Source organism: Lithobates pipiens, unplaced genomic scaffold (genome assembly GCF_037356315.1).
Source record: "Lithobates pipiens isolate NorthernLeopardFrog02 unplaced genomic scaffold, aLitPip1_a1.2 Scaffold_11, whole genome shotgun sequence".
In the NCBI taxonomy this organism is placed as follows: Eukaryota; Metazoa; Chordata; class Amphibia; order Anura; family Ranidae; genus Lithobates; species Lithobates pipiens.
The window spans coordinates 11291190-11306923 of NW_027507696.1; the positions used below are offsets into that span (position 1 = coordinate 11291190).

The 15734-nt window shown below is 49.5% G+C and overlaps 1 long non-coding RNA gene across 1 annotated transcript; it reads left to right on the forward strand.

Annotated features, from left to right (window-relative positions):
- Window positions 1–2152: 2152 nt before the first annotated feature.
- On the forward strand, window positions 2153–3565 carry LOC143961119 (uncharacterized). The gene is made up of 3 exons (XR_013270415.1): window positions 2153–2246; window positions 2331–2442; window positions 3374–3565. It is a non-coding gene; the product is annotated as an uncharacterized LOC143961119 (long non-coding RNA).
- Window positions 3566–15734: the final 12169 nt, after the last annotated feature.

The following is a 15734-nucleotide window of genomic DNA, read 5'->3' on the forward strand; positions in this document are numbered from 1 at the left end:
TAACTAGAGTGTGTTAAGAGGAACGTAGATTACATCCCTCTCAACATAGTCCCCTTAAGTCTTTAAATCCATAACTCAAACTTGGTCTAGACTATCCCCCTGGGAGTGATGGGAAAATGTTTTTTAATAAAAATGATCCTTCTACCTAAAATTTTGTACATGGTTTGGCATGCACCTCTTTACTTCCTAAAAACCTTTAAACAAATGGAAGCAATCTTAAACTCCTTTGTCTGTGGACACAGTAGACACAAATTAGCTTGGCATGTACTGAAAAACCCCACATCGGAGGGAGGGGACAGACATACAAGACAACTATTTAGCTTCACAGCTCTCACACATATATTACTTTAATGCAACAGAGGCCCAGCACTATAGGTCTCTGGTATGTGATAAACCAGGCCACCCACTATTTACCCCTATTCAGGTGATTCTACGAAAGGAACCACATAGTAACAGACCCCCTAGACATAAGTGGGGATGCTATTACATCATCAGAAGGGATATTGCACTGGAAAAACAGAACGTGACTCAGCTCCACTCTCACACCCTATTATGGCATAATAATCATATGCCTGAACTAGATACTGTGCCAGACTCGGCATTGTGGGCTTCATATGGTATAATTTACCTGTCCCGAGTCGTGACAGAATCCAGGCCTAAGACCTTTCAAACACTTAAAGAGGAATTTTCGCTCCCGAACCACTTACTATTTAGATATCTACAACTTAGGCACGCAGTGTGGACACAGTTTACAAATCATGCAATCACACTAGGCACCCCCCTCCGTCTTAAATACTATGGCGGTAGACCTGTCCAAAATTATATCCAATATCTAGTATACGCTTAGACTCCAAGGGGTAAACACAGTTATTTGGACAACTAAATCTGCATGGGAAACTGATGTGGGACCCATAGATGACTCTGACTAAGTATAAATACTGGAGGGAGTCAAGACCGCACCCCCTAAACTTTCGGATAGATTGACACAACTATATATTGAACACCATGTATACTTAACACCGCTGAAACTAGCTAAGTTTCAAACCACAAGAAGTCTACTATGCTCCTTGTGTACAGTGGTCCCTGGCTCATTTTATCATCTGATATGGGAATGCTCTAGTCTACAAATCTACTGGATGCAGATAGTTCACTTCCTGTATGACAACATGGGTTTCCTAGTGGTCCCCCTGTTGATTGTACCTATGTATACTATGTTTACATATCAATAAAGTTTTTTTTTTTTTCAACTAAAAAAGGTATGCTGTGTATGCCCTGTGTGAACAAGACCTTAGACCCCTTTTACACAACCAGACCGATCGGGTCTGCCTGTTCGTTTTTCAGGCAGGCCCAATCGGAACAACCCATTGTTCTCTATGAAGAGGCTGATGTAAATGGACATTGCATCTGCAACTGCATCTGATCCAGTCCACTAAAAACAGACGGAGGGATACTGCTGAAGTGGTGATGGGTCAGGGGTGCAGGAGCCAAGCCAGTACTGGGGGTGATGTGACTAGAGGGGGGACACATCTGTACCCCCCAAGCTTCATGCAGCACCTGAATCTGGCAGGAGCAGCAGTGGAGGGATGCTGGCTTCTAAAGGTAGCTGCAAGGAAATCCCTTTGGGGGGGTTGGATCGGGTGGAGGAGGGTAATTAGTGCTGGTGAAGAAGAGAGGTGAAGGGGATAGGAAAGGAGAGTGGGGGGAGTAGTAACTCTGATCAGCAGGTTGTAATCTCTGCTGAACAATTCTGATATAAGCTTATGGTCCTTGAAGTGACCATAAGCTTATAGAAGGTCCGTACGCCGTACTGACTTGGCCACCTGCAGGCAATTTTGTAGGTCTGTATGCGTACGTACTTGGCAGCAAAAGGGTTAAAAATGTTTCATTGCTAAATAAAAAATATATATAGATTTTTTCTTATAGAGATCTATACATCAGAACACAAAAAAGAAAACTGATGAAGAAAGAAGGACAGAGGGAATTGGTTCCATACAAGGGACAGTTGAGATCTATGCCATATATCTCATTGTAGGTAGAAGAGGATGTTGAGCCTTTTATAGTCTTCTTCCCCTCATGCAAATCCCATCTCTGCTTCCTGTCTCATCCTGCCAGGTAGAAAAGCTCAACTGACTGGCCGAGATGTTCTACTGAGATCTTGGTGTCGTCTCAGAACTTTCAGAACATCTAAAGCCAATAAGACATCATGTTTCAATCCTGTTGTCTTTTGTGTCTGTCCTCATTTCTTGGTAAGTCTGGAATACAGAAGAAATCAGTAAACCATTCTGATGGGATCATCTTATTTCTCATCATATTTTTATTCTTGGTTACAGGGGTCATGTCACAAACACTTATTCAGCCATCCCCAGAGATAAAAAAGCCTGGAGAGAGTGTGAAGATGTCCTGTAAAGCCTCTGGATATACATATGCCAGCTACCATATACCGTATATACTCGAGTATAAGCCGAGATTTTCAGCCTCTTTTTTGAGGCTGAAAGTGCCCCCCCTCGGCTTATACTCGAGTCATCGCTGTCTGCCCGCTCGATCAGCGTGTCGAGCAGACAGACAGCGGCCATTCTATAATTCAAAAGCCGCGCCTCCGGCTCCGCCTTCGCCTGTGATAGGCGGAACACTGAATTTCCCAGCAGCCTGTGTTCCGCCTATCACGGACATCGTATCATCCTCGTACTACGGACGAGGATGATACGATGTACGTGATAGGCGGAACACAGGCTGCTGGGAAATTCAGTGTTCCGCCTATCACAGGCGAAGGCGGCGGCGCAGCTTTTGAATTTTACAATGGCCGCCGAGGCGCCGACGAAGAGGGCACGGGACGGAGGCAAGGCAAGGCACGGCACGGCACGGGACGGGACGGGACGGAGGCAAGGCACGGCGGCAAGGCACGGAGGCAAGGAGGCAAGGCACGGGACGGAGGCTCGGGACAAAGGCTCGGGACACAGGTAGGCTGGACACACACACACACACACACACACACACACACACACACACACACACACACACACACACACACACACACACACACATGGATGGATACACACACACACAGGGATGGATGGATGGATGGAGACACACACACAGGGATGGATGGATGGATGGATGGAGACACACACACACAGGGATGGATGGATGGATGGACACACACACACACAGGGATGGATGGACGGACACACAGGGATGGACGGACACACAGGGATGGACGGACACACAGGGATGGACGGACACACACACAGGGATGGACAGGCATGTCTCACCCTCGGCTTATACACGAGTCAATAAGTTTGCCAGTTTTTTTGGGGGTAAATTGGGGGCCTCGGCTTATATTCGGGTCGGCCTATACTCGAGTATATACGGTAAGCTGGGTTCAACAGGTTCCAGGGAGAGGACTGACATGGATTGGGAGGGTTCACCCTACTGATAATGGAAATACAGCTTATTCCTCTTCATATCAGGGAAGATTCACAATAACTACTGATGCGTCCATAACCACATCATATCTACAAATAAATAATCTAAAAGTGGAAGACATGGCCACATATTACTGTGCTAGATACACAGTGATCCAAGGATGACATCTGTCATACAAAAACATCCAGATGTAATGCTTTCCTCTTACCAGCTGGCTGCAGAATATCCTCACTGATATTTCACTATAACATATCAAGCTACAAAATCCATCATTGCTTCTCCCTTTAGTTATATAAAGGTGTTCCCCTAGACCAGTGATTCTTAACTCCTGTCCTCAGGACCCACTAATAGGGATGAGCTGAACACCCCCCCCCCCCCCCGGTTCGGTTCGCACCAGAACTTTCGAACGGACCCCAAATTCGTACGAACGTTAGAACCCCATTGAAGTCTATGGGACTCGAACGTTCGAAATGAAAAGTACTAATTTTAACTGCTAATATGCAAGATACTGTCCTAAAAAGGGTTTGGGGACCTGGCTCCTGCCCCAGGGGACATGGGTCAATGCCTAAAATGTTTTTAAAAATGGCCATTTGGCAGAGCACTGATTTTAATGACGATTAAAGTGAAAAAAAAGTGAAATATTCCTTTAAATATCATGCCTGGGGGGGGGGGGGTCTATAGTATTCCTGTGAAGTGCCACGTGTTTCCCGTGTTTAGAATAGTCCTTGCACAAAATGACATTTAACGGAAATAACGTAATTTAAAACTGCTTGCAGTTTTAATGTTATATCTGGTTCCTGCAATATGGTTGAAAATCATTGAGAAAAATGGCATGGGTAGCCCTCCCTGCCCATTACCAGCCCCTTTGGGTCTTGTACGCATATTAAGGGAAACCCCGTACCCATATAAAAAAAAGGAAATACGTGTGGCCCCCAGGCCCTATATACTCAGAACAGCAGTATACAGGCGGTGCAAACAAGACAGGGAATGTGTGTGTTTGTGTGTAAAAGGGCTCCCGCACTCTATGGCAAAAAGTTGGAAAGAAGGCAAAAGATGTGTAGGTTTGTTGTGTTAAGTAGAATCTGTTTGTAATTTTCAACTGGTACATTTTTAAAGTTTAGCTCCAGTCAAAAAATCTATTTTTAAGCTTTTTGGAAAACATAGGGAAGGGTTATCACCCCTGTATAATTTGTTTTGCCGTCCGTCTTTTTTCATCTCACTTGCTGTTGTCTCCTTCCGTTTGCAAGTAGGAGATGTTTGTAAGTTGGATGTTTGAAAGTAGGAGCCTGACCTATATGCTCTGCAGAAATGGCGGAACAAGGTGTTGGTTTTGCCACAACATTGTAAGCCCTCAAAGTGACTCTTGGTGGGCGCTGGAGCGCCCACCAAGAAAAACGCCCCTGTTAAACCAATTAAACGCCCCTGTTAAACCAATTAAACGCCCCTGTTAAACAGGGGCAGAAAAATTGGGCCTTAGGCACTGGTGCTGGTGCCACGACACTGCAACCTCTCCCATATACTCTAGTTGTAGTGCAGGAATGAGCCCTGCTGCAAAGCATTGCATCAAAAATTGTAATTAAACGCCCCTGTTAAACAGGGGCAGAAAAATTGGGCCTTAGGCACTGGTGCTGGTGCCACCACACTGCAACCTCTCCCATATACTCTAGTTGTAGTGCAGGAATGAGCCCTGCTGCAAAGCATTGCATCAAAAATTGTAATTAAACGCCCCTGTTAAACAGGGGCAGAAAAATTGGGCTGGTGGCATCACCCAGAACCAAAAATGTTCTTCCAACATATCAGCGGAGGAGGAAGAGGATAGACAATCAACATAACAGGACAGTCACTCAGCATCAGCATAGGCACTCTTGAAGGGATGTGATATTTCAAAAAAAATTATTCGGTTACATCAGCTTCAGGTGCTTGGTAGCTGTGGGTGATCCAAGACTGATTCATCTTGATGAAGGTCAGTCGATCAACTGAGTCGGTGGACAGGCACACCCTGTGGTCAGTAACAAAGCCACCAGCAGCACTGAAGGTGCGTTCCGAAAGAACGCTGGATGCAGGACAGGCCAGTAGCTCAATTGCATACTGTGCAAGCTCTGGCCAGTGATCCATCCTCAAGACCCAGTAAGCCAGAGGATTTTCAGTGGGAAAGTTGTCCAAGTCTGACCTTGCCCCTAGGTATTCCTGCACCATGTAAATCAGACGCTGGCAATGGTTGCTGGAACCAATCATACCTTGGGGCTGCGGACTAAAAAATTGTCTGAAAGCATCGGTCAGATGGCCACCTTCTCCACCGCTCCTTCTGATCGATGCCTCAGCAACACGTTGTCCAGGACCAGGACTTTGTAACCTCCCAGTCTCTGGGAACGCATTGCACAGACCTTTCTGCAAGGCCTCCCAGAGATGTCTCATCCTCTGCTCCCTCTGCGATGGCAAGATAAGGTCAGCAACCTTACCCTTGTATCGTGGATCAAGGAGAGTGGCCAGCCAGTAATGGTCCCTCTCCTTGATCCGAAGAATACGAGGATCCTTCCACAGACTTTGCAGGATCAGGGAGGCCATGCAGCGTAGGTTAGCTGAGGCATTCGGTCCAGAGTCCTCTGGGTCGCTAAGGACAACATGATCCGCAGCTACCTCCTCCCAGCCATGTACAGGTCCACGGGTTTCTTGGGACTGTAAATCATCCCTACAAGACTGCTGCTGCTGCTGAGTGCCAGCCTCCACCTCCATGCTGACACAATCATCCTCCTCCTCCTCCTCCTCTTAATCCTCTTCCTGTGTGATGGGTGGCACAGCAGGAACACTGTCTGGATAAAGGGGGCCTTGAGAGGCAAGGAAGTCCTCCTCTTCCTGCATCTGTTCTGCCTCAAGTGCCCTGTCCATTATTCCACGCAGCGTATGCTCCAAGAGGTGGACAAGCGGTACAGTGTCACTGATGCATGCACTGTCACTGCTCACCATCCTTGTGGCCTCCTTAAATGGTGACAGGACAGTGCATGCATCCCTGATCATGCCCCACTGGCGTGGTGAGAAAAAACCGAGCTCCCCTGACCCTGTCCTGGTGCCGAGCACAGGCATTAAATGATCGGCGGAAATGCACACAGACTTTCCTGGCCTGCTTCAGGACATCCTGTAAGCCCGGGTACCTGCCCAAGAACCGCTGCACCACCAGGTTAAGGACGTGAGCCACACAGAGCACATGGGTCAGTTGTCCCTGTCGGAGGGCGGAGAGGAGGTTGGTGCCATTGTCGCAAACCACCATTCCTGGCTTAAGCTGGCGTGGTGTCAACCACCTCTTGGCCTGCCCCTGCAGAGCTGACAAAACATCCTCCCCAGTGTGGCTCCTGTCCCCCAAACAAACCAGCGCAAGCACGGCATGGCATCGTTTTGCCTGCGTACTTGCGTAGCCTACGGAGCACCGCTGGTTCTGAGGACAGAGCACTGGAAGAGGCCATGGAGGAAGAAGAAGAGGAGGGGTGGAGGAGAGAGGTGTGTCACAACCAATAGTAGCATTTTGGAGGCGTGGTGGCGGAACAACCTCCAACACTACTGCACCTTGTCCTGCATCCTTCCCAGCTGCCAGAAGAGTGACCCAATAGGCCGTGAAAGACAGGTAACGTCCCTGTCCATGCCTGCTGGACCATGAGTCAGCGATAATATGCACCTTACCGCTGACCGCCCTGTCCAGCAAGGCAAGGACATTCCCTTCCACATGCCGGTAGAGAGCCGGAATCGCCTTCCGTTAGAAAAAGTTTTGGTGTTAGCTATATAGGTGGATATAGCGGTGTATACTGGGTTCAGAGCATGCAGACAGCACGCACAATCTCCTACAACTGACTGCAAGCTCTATTTAAAAAGAGCAAGATAGTTAGCTATATAGGTGGATATAGCTGTGTATACTGGGTTCAGAGCACGCAGACAGCACGCACAATCTCCTACAACTGACTGCAAGCTCTATTTAAAAAGAGCAAGATAGTTAGCTATATAGGTGGATATTTTTTTAATAGTTTTCTGCTACCGAACATACAAGAAAATCAAAACTTTTACAAAAACAACATCAGCTAATATTCACATTACACTTATCATATCACTTGAAACCACAACATCTGTGGAACTACATAACTATACTTTACATATCCCCAACACACTCATCCCCAGAGGAGAATTCTATAAGTTTAGCCTCTCCCCTACTGCTAGGCCCTGGTGAGGACCTAGACTCTACCTCAGGTAGTGGGACCTTTTTCTTCTTTTTTTTACTATGCTTCTTTTTAACCGTTACTCAGGTTACTTCACCTTCCTCATCCGATACCTCGTTAGGATGCTTTTGAGCGCCCTTTACTGACACCTCCATCTCCTCCTCCCCGGTCTGGCTCTCACCCGCTGAGGAATCAGACGAGGAGATGGCAACTAAGCGACCACCAGATCGATGCCTCCGAGGAAGAGGAGGGGGATCAGAAGCTGGGGGACAAGATCTCTGCGCCACACCCCCAGAAGGGAGAGACATGGGAGTCACCACGGACCCAGCCTCACTTGTAGAAGCCTGAACTATACTATCAGGAGCCCGGGCTACATTATCCGACCGGACCCCCTTCTCTTTCTGTGGCACCTTACGTACCTTTTGAGTCTGGGGTTCCTCCTGCCCCCCTGGCCCAAAAACGTCACCCTGCCCCACCCTTCCAGATCTCTGCCCTGTTGGGGGTGGAGCAGCATTACCACCTGATCTACTGCCCGCTGATGCCTTTCCCCTGTATGCCCTGGGGCATCTACTAAATGGATGCCCCATTTGACCACAGAGATTGCAGCAGATCAGGCCACAAGTCTCCCCTGAGTGCCCAAATTTATTGCACTTGATGCACCGCACCACCGTGCAGTCTGCGCTCAAGTGGGCTGGGCACCCACACCTAAAACAACGACAGGGCTGGTCTGGATAGAACACCAGGATCCTATCCCTTCCCAGGAAGGCACTACCCGGAACATGTGCAACCGTATTGCCAGCCCTTTTTAACTTGATCCTGGTGTTCCATGCCCCAGTCCACACCCCGCGTTCATCCAAACATTTATTTAGGGGACACTGCAATTGGCCATGTCTCCCCAACCAAGTTGCAATGTTCTCTGGGGGCAGACTCTCATTTCTGACTAAGACTGTTACATTTTTGATATCCTCCTGCCTACTCAAGGGAATCATGTGGAAACCCTTCCACGGATCGGTCCCCCTGATCAAGCCAAATGAAGTAATAAAAAGCTCCATGATTACCACATTCGTGAAGCTTATGTCAAAATCAGGGGAACCCGATGGGTGGATCACTGCAAAAATTTCCCCCACCTTGATCCCCAATGATAGGATCATATCCACAACCTGGCCCCTTGTAGGGCATTGGCCGCTCCCCTCCCACCTTAACTGTACAACATTCCTGCACTTGGGCTCAGGACCACCTGTCCCCCTAGACCACGAATTTGCCCCGGAGGACTGATCAGCCGGGGGCACCCGAAAGTTACCAGTCCCAAACTGATGGTATAGGTGGTCCAGCGCAACACTTGACCCTACCACATTAGCGTAGGAACGTCTTTCTCCTAAGGCTGTTAACAGCCTCACTTCTGGTGTACCCCTCAGAATAGACTCAGGGAGAGGAGCCTCCGTTACAGGAACAGGGGGAGCAACCGGGGCCAGAACAGCAACCCCCTCAGCCTGGGGACACCTACTCACCTCTCCACACTTACTAGACTGTTCCATTGAAGGAGCCTCCTCCTCTGAACTATAGAAGAGGGTGTTCCATTTCTCTTGCCAAGCTACTTCTGCATAGGCCCCACAGGAATCTACTGGGACCCGTCCCTGTTCCCGTTGGGACCCCTCCAAACCCCGGATATAATCCATAGCAGGGCTGTCATCACCTAGCTCCCCCATGGGACAATCCCCCCAGGCGGGAACCTGACCCGGCTCTAAACCATTAGATATCTCCATATTATTATCAGTCCCGCCGGCATTCTCTTGCCAAGATGGAGTACCGGAAGTCCCAGGCGTTACTGACCGGAAATGCCCCCCGCGGCCAACCTCCACTTCCGCGATCTTCACTTCCGGCCTCGAACCATCCCCACCAGGAACAGACCCGTCTACCGGAAGTGCGTCACCCGCACTCGTTACATTCCTATTGGTCCCCCGCCCAATAGCACCGCCCTCCCTCCTGCGGGAAGACAGTGTTCCACTGTCGGCGGCCGCCATTACCAAGTCACCCGGAGTTTTGCCGCTAGCCTTCACTGTACCTTCAACCACAGTGACGGCCAAGCTGTCTTTACTATTCCCACTCCCTTCACACACTTTGAGCCCCTTCCCCTTACCCTGGGTCCGGCTTGCAGCAGCGGCAGCCGACAACTCAGCTGACGGCGTGCCCTGCATGCAATCACCGGCCGGGATCATGGGGGACGGTTTTGGTAAGTCCGGTTTTTCTTTATCTTCTACCAGTCTTGCTAGCCGTACCACAGGAATCCTCTCTTGTTTTTCTTTAAAGTCTTTCTTCACCTTGCTATCCTTCTGATGTTGTCTCCCTCCTGCATCACCGGGACCCAAACTGCCACCCGGGGTCACAGCCATACACACAGGCTGGTTCCCCTTAGGCTTACCTGGCCCCTCCGCAGTACCACCGGGAACATCATTCTTTGCCTTGGGGTTTCTTCTCCCATCTCCGTTCTCCTCCGCACTTCCTTTTACCGGGGATGTCTCACTCCTGGCTGGGGGTTGCAACCACAGCTTCATTCACGTCTGGGGCCTCCACCAATGTTGGGGTTACCAGCTCCTTTTCCTCTGCATCTGTCTCTCCATGGGTGTCCTCCATAGAGGGACCCTCCATCTCTCCTTCTGGCATTGCGGCTTGGGTTAAACGCTGTTTGCGGCGTCTTACCGCTTGAGAGCCTTCATCACACGCCACTCTCATGACCTTTTCTATGCCCAATAAAAAGTCTTTCTCGCTTGAAGCACTCTCAATTGGATTTGATAGAAGCTCACCAATCATGTTACACTGCTTTTTCAGTCCATCTATGGCAGCTTTAAATTCTGATCTCTTCCTGATACCTTATCTGTTGCGTCTATTCCTCAACTCAGCCAAAATTTTCATTTTTTCGCAGTAACAGCGAGAAGCCTTTACCATTAAGCTCTTGGCTTTTCTTTTCCTCTCCGCAGATTTCTCCACGTCCTCTCCTGGCTGTCTCAGAGACCAGTTAACCAAGTCAAGCTGGTTTTCTAAGTACAGCCTCTCCTCCTTAACGAACTCCTGGAGTTTTAAGGCTCCACACCTTTCCTCAGGCTGAGAAACAGGCCCCTGGCCTGGGCTGACTGAAGCCATCAGCTCCCTCTCCTCCTCCACCACTCTGGAAGCTCTCACAGGTCAGAGCACGCAGACAGCACGCACACTCTCCTACAACTGACTGCAAGCTCTATTTAAAACGAGCAGGATAGCTAGCTATATAGATGGATATTGCAGTGTATACTGGGTTCAGGGCACGCAGACAGCACGCACAATCTCCTACAACTGACTGCAAGCTCTATTTAAAAAGAGCAAGATAGTTAGCTATATAGGTGGATATAGCGGTGTATACTGGGTTCAGAGCACGCAGACAGCACGCACAATCTCCCACAACTGACTGCAAGCTCTATTTAAAAAGAGCAAGATAGTTAGCTATATAGGTGGATATTTTTTATTGATAATGACTGCTACCAATATAACATATTACAAACAAACTTTACAAATCACTTTACAAACAAACCAAACAATACTACAACTTAATTATTTAGCAACACTTTGCCTACACAGGGGGGACATAACCAAATCACGTACTTGGTCATCTGACATCCTGTCAAGAACCTTGTCCCACTCATAACGTTCTTTCTTTTTCTTTTTCTTCCTAACAAGAACTTTACCACCACTATTAGGATCAGGACCACCATCATCCCCCGGGACTTCTTGCGCCACTTCCCCTTGAGCCGTTTCAACAGACCTACTCACTACTTTACTGTACCCATGTTCGTCTCCAGACACCGAGGAGGCCGAAGACTCAACTCCCTTACCCGAAAGGCGACATGGAGAGGAAGGAACCGGACTGGGGGATCTGAGAGGACTCCTACTCCGCGAGGAGCTTACCCGTGCCGGTTTCCTCCTTGCTGACCTCCTCCTCACCACTCTCCCTCTTTTCTCCTCCGCCGGGCTTAGCCCACGACGAGACGCTCTGCTACATGGAGCACCCCCAGCACGAGGAGAAGTAGCAGGAAGACTCTTCCCTAAGGGACCTTCATTAGTGGGACCGACTACACCTTCCATTGGGGCTTCGTTAACAGACAGGCCTTGACCCCTGGATACTTTGCTAGCATCGGGGGTCACCTCAGCATCAGTTCCCCTAGGGGGTGCTTCCTTGGTTTTCCCCACCACATTTTGATTACCCTGAGCATTTCCCCCTGTGGGCCCAGGGGGAGGTCCCTCCCCCCTGGGTTGACCACCAGGTGGAACATCACCTCTGTAGGCCTTAGGGCACCTGCTAAATGGGTGACCCATTTGGCCACACAGATTACAACAGATAAGGCCACATGCATCGCTTGAGTGGCCAAATTTGTTGCACTTTATGCACCTAACAACTGTGCAATCTGCGCTTAGGTGGGTTGGACACCCACACTTAAAACATCTCCGGGGTTGTCCTGGATAGAACACCAGGATTCGGTCCCTCCCGATAAATGCACTACCGGGAACATGCGCCACCGTATTACCGGCTCTCCGTAACCGAATCCTGGTGTTCCAAGCCCCGGTCCAAACTCCCCGCTCATCCAGGCACTTATTTAGGGGACACTGCAATTGGCCGTGCCTACTCAGCCAAGTTGAGATGTCCTCCGGGGGCAGGCTTTCATTCCTCACCAGAATAGTGAGGGTTTTCACATCTTCTTGCCGACTCAAGGGGATGATCCTGAAACCCTTCCAGGGATCAGTCCCCTTGATCAACCCAAAAGAGGTGATAAAAATCTCCATCACCACTAGGTTTGTGAAACTCAAATCAAAATCATGAGACCCTGCAGGGTGGATGACCGCAAAAATTTCACAAACTTTAATTCCCAGTGATAAAATCATGTCAACCACCTGGCCCCTACTAGGGCACTGACCTTCCCCCTCCCACCTTAACTGTACTACATTACGGCGCTTGCGCTCCGGGCCACCCGCACCCCGAGACCACGAATTGGCCCCAGAAGGTTGACCAGCCGGGGGAGCACGGAAATTACCAGCCCCAAACTGGTCATACAGGTGGCCCAGAGACACATTCGCCCCTGCGACATTTGCGTAAGAACGCCTTTCTCCCAAGGCATTCAGGAGCCTGGCCTCCGGTGAACCCCTCAAAACAGATCCTGGGGCAGAAACCCCTTCTTTAGGATCCGGATGAGCCACCCCAGCTTCCAAGCCCCGAATACCTTCCTCCAACTCCATACCTCCTTGCTGGACCTCCGGGAGACCCTCCACCAGACCACTTAGCGATTGGTCACGGAGAAGGGCATCCAGGCCATCCGACTCCTCTGCAGTCTCATGAGCCCCACATGAGTCCACTTGTATATTTTGTGACCCTTCCAAGCCTTTAATAACCCTTTCATGACTAAGCCTATTTTTGGAATTTGGTGTTTACAAGTTAAAATCCATATTTTTTGCTAGAAAATTACTTGGAACCCCCAAACATTATATATATTTTTTTAGCAGAGGCTCTAGAGAATAAAACGGCGATTGTTGCAATATTTTATGTCACACGGTATTTGCGCAGTGGTGTTTTAAACGCAACTTTTTGGGAAAAGGGACACTTTCATGAATAAAAAAAAAACAAAACAGTAAAATTAGCCCAATTTTTTTGCGAAATGTGAAAGATAATGTTACGCCGAGTAAATAGATACCAAACATGTCACACTTTATAATTGCGCGCACTTGTAGATTGACGACAAAGTACGGTACCTAAAAATCTCAATAGGCGACGCTTTAAACATTTTTTACGGTTACCAGGTTAGCGTTACAGAGGAGGTCTACTGCTAGAATTATTGCTCTCGCTCTGACGATCGCGGCGATACCTCACATGTGTGACTTGAACACCGTTTACGTACGCGGGCGCGACTTCCGCATGCGTTTTCTTTGCTTCGCGAGCTCGCGGGGACGGCGGGCGCTTTGAAAATTTTTTTTTTATTTTTTTATTTATTTTATTTATTTTTAAATGACTAAATTGTTTAAAAAAAAAAAAAAAAAAATTTGATCACTTTTATTGCTGTCACAAGGAATGTAAACATCCCTTGTGACAGTAATAGGTGGTGACAGGTACTCTTTATGGAGGGATCGGGGGTCTAAAAGACCCCCCACCCCTCCTTTACACTTCAGTGTATTCAGATCGCCGAAAACGGCGATTCTGAATACCGGATATTTTTTTAAAACCGGCGCCATTGGCAGCCGAGTAAACGGGAAGTGACGTCATGACGTCGCTTCCGTGTTTACGATGAGGAGACTGGAACGAAGCCGATTACGGCTTCGTTCCAGTTCCTCCCCAGCAGCCAGAGCCGACGGATCTTTAATCGGTGCTCCCGATCGAGCGGGAGCACCGGTAACAGCGGCGAGAGGCGGCGGGAGGGGGGGGCGTCCCCTCCCGCTCCTCCGGCATAACAGCCGAGCGGCTTTTAGCCGCATCGGTTGTTATGCCTGGATAGCCAATCGCCTGCTGTAAAAATCGGTACCGGGATGATGCCTGCAGGTGCGGGCATCATCCCGGTATAACCCCCGGAAGCCGAGTACGCAGATGTGCGTACGCTCGGCGGGAAAGGGATAAACACCAATGCTGGATCGTCAGCCTCATCTACATCCCCCATGGGACAATCACCCCATGCTGACACTTGTCTAGGGGGTAGATTGTCCGAGATTTCCATACACTCATTTTCCTCCCGTTCGGATACTACAAAAGCTGCCGACCGAACGTTCTTCACACGGCCAGCTTTCACTTCCTCCCGTTCGGATTGAACGAACGTTCTCCCGTTCGGATGCTATACCGGAAGCTGCCGACCGGACGTTCTTCACGCGGCCAACTTCCGCTTCCGGCCCTGGCGTCACTTCCGGCGCGACCGCAGCTTTCCTCCTTACAGAAACCCCGCCAAATTCTCCCGCCAAACGATTGTTAGTGTCAGCATGGGAAGACGGCGTCCCTCCATGCTGTCCCGCCATTGCTTCACTACTGGACACCGCTGTGTTTACTACAGAGGTAGCCAGGCTGACCTGAGTCTTTTGTCCACCTTTACCCTGGAGCTCCTTCCCCTTACCCTGTGACCGGGTTGCAGCAGTGGCAGCCGACAACTCAGCTGACGGCATGCCCTGCCCGCAAACACCGGCTGGGTTCACTGGGGATTTACAAGGTAAGTCCGTGGCTTTTTTAGTCTCCATCAGTCTTTCCAGCTGTACCACTAAACTCTGCTTTCCTCTTTGACCTTGGCTTGGCACTGCACCACTGGCGTCCACAGCTACCACCGGGTCTGCAGCCCTGGCAACAGGCTGAGAACCACTAGGCTTGCCGGGACCCACTGTAGCGCTACCTAAGCCCTTAGTCACTGGGATAGAGTCTCTCATGTCACCTTCTGTCTTTGCCTTGGTCCTTATCTTTTCCGGGGACACAACCTTCTGCTTTTCTCCTCCATCTGTCTGTGCACTCTCACTTGTGGGTTCCTCCGCCTCTCTCATGGGCTCCGCCGCCTGTAATAGACGCTGGTTGCGGCGTCTTACCGCTTGAGAGCCCTCATCGCACGCCACTCTCATAACTTTATCTATTCTCAACAGAAAGTCCTTTTCGCTTGAGGCACTGTCAATTAGATTTGATAAAAGCTCACCAAGCATGTTACACTGCTCTTTCAGTCCATCTATGACAGGCTTGAATTCTGTTCTCTTCTTGATACCTGATCTGTCGCGTCTATTCCTCAGCTCGGCCAAAACTTTCATTTTTTCGCAGTAACAGCGAGAAGCCTTTACCATTAAGCTCTGGGCTTTTCTTTTCCTCTCCGCAGATTTCTCCACGTCTTCTCCTGGCTGTCTCAGAGACCAGTCAACCAAGTCAAGCTGGTTTTCCAAGTACAGCCTCTCCTCCTCAACGAACTCCAGGAGCTTCAGGGCTCCACGCCTTTCCTCAGGCCGAGAAACAGGCACCTGGCCTGGGCTGACCGACGCCATCAGCTCCCTGTCCTCCTCCACCACTCTGGAAGTCCTCAGAGCTCAGAGCACGCAGCCAGCACGCACAAGCTCCTACAACTGACTGCAAGCTCTATTTAAAAAGAGCAA